This window comes from Penaeus japonicus, unplaced genomic scaffold, assembly GCF_977035675.1.
Source record: "Penaeus japonicus unplaced genomic scaffold, GWHDUDI00000001_assembly GWHDUDI00000027, whole genome shotgun sequence".
NCBI lineage: Eukaryota > Metazoa > Arthropoda > Malacostraca > Decapoda > Penaeidae > Penaeus > Penaeus japonicus.
In genome coordinates, this window is record NW_028234429.1 from 16659075 (window position 1) to 16660674 (window position 1600).

At 46.0% G+C, this 1600-nt stretch overlaps 1 long non-coding RNA gene across 1 annotated transcript in view; it reads left to right on the forward strand.

The window, feature by feature from the left end:
• Positions 1–758: 758 nt before the first annotated feature.
• Positions 759–1600, forward strand: part of LOC147468610 (uncharacterized) — an 8627-nt gene continuing 7785 nt past the window's right edge. The window contains exon 1 of the long non-coding RNA XR_015192373.1: positions 759–830. This is a non-coding gene — a long non-coding RNA (uncharacterized LOC147468610). The remainder of the gene's footprint in view (positions 831–1600) is intronic.

Below are 1600 nucleotides of genomic sequence, written 5' to 3' on the forward strand. Positions count from 1 at the left end.
AGATAAGACGCGATCGAGATGATAACAGCGATAAAAGGGTCCTCAATAGACAGCGACGTTGGAAGTCTTGCTGCGGGGAAACATAGTAGGAAATGATACAGCATACAGAACACCATATACTTTGTGGTGAAAAAAATGGTAGCGAGTGATGCAGCATATATAGCATTTGCTATGTGGAAGGAATAGTAATACAGCATTCACCATGTTGAAAAATGATGATAAGTGATACAACACAAGCAGCCATTACTATGTGGAAGGAATAGTAGTGGTCGCTTAATTAAAAGGAAACGCCAGAATCCTTTTTATGTCTCGAGTCAGACTGGACTCCTTGTTCGGGTAGCTATTTTTTATCAGATTTGTTTAATATTTTGCTCATATTTTAACCCTAATAATATCTTCTATTAGTAAGAGAGGTAAGGATGCGAGGGTGATCGAGGGGAACAGGGGATGGGGGAGGGGCGAGGGTAAGGGAGGGCGGGGGACAAGAGTATAGGAAGCGAGGGGATTGAGAGGGGAGGGGAGGGAGGGGTAGGAGCGAAGGATCACTTGTAGGGGGGGGGGTGAGGGCGGGGAAGGCCAGGGACCGCATCTGTCGAAAGCAGGCAGCGAGCGGCCGGCCAGGTAAGTAAGTAAGCAAGCAAGTAAGTAAGTAAGCGATCGCGTGTATGTGTGTGTGTGTATGTGTATACATGTATGTGCGTGTGACAGCGCGGCGGATGTTGACGGTGGCGGAGGGAGATAGTGGTCGTCAGTCAGTCAGTCTGTCTCGCTCTTACGGCCAGTCGAGGCCTCCAGTGCCGCTCTCTCCCGCTCAGCCCGCGCGCGTGTTGGTCCGTACGACTGTCACTCCGGCTCTTGATGTGCTTGTCTCGTTGCGTTGAATGAAGTCGTCCCTCGCGTGGAAGTGTAGCCTTCTCAGTGCACTCGGCGTGTTGCGAAAAGAAGAAGAAGAAGAAAATACCTGTGTTGTTTTATGTGTTTGTTTTTTCTCTCTCGCGTGTGTGTGTTTGTTTGTGTTTTGATGGTACTTGACAACGGAGTGTGACACGAAGGTTGGGTTTCACGCCCGTAGACACGCGACGCGGCCTGATACACCGCGGCGCATGCATGAACAAACAAACGCACGCATGCAAGCACTCTTACCTTCGGAAGAAGATGAACAAGAAGCTGTGCTGAGAATTCTTGGAAGAAATTGTGATGCGAACGCAAAACGGTGTCTTGAAAAAGTGCTCGTGACGTAAGAAAGGATGCTTGATATTATGTGATGTTTCTTTCCTATAATTATCAGTAGCAGTGTGATATATTTTTATCATATTAGTAGTAACAGTGTCACGTTTTTTGGTTGTTGTTTTTCATACCATAATGAACAATAGCTCCATATATTTTTTTTCATATCAGGAACAGTGCCAGTTATTTCTTTTTCCAAATTATTAGTAAAAGTCATATTTTTTTCGGTCACGTTATTATTAGTAGTAGCAGTGACTTCTTTCTATCTCATTTTCCCTCGGTGTCCTCCGTACTTATCAGCAGAGTTTCCGGCTTGGACGAAACAAACAGGCAGAGGTGAATGTCATCCTCTCGGTTTCGGTGGAGTGATGAT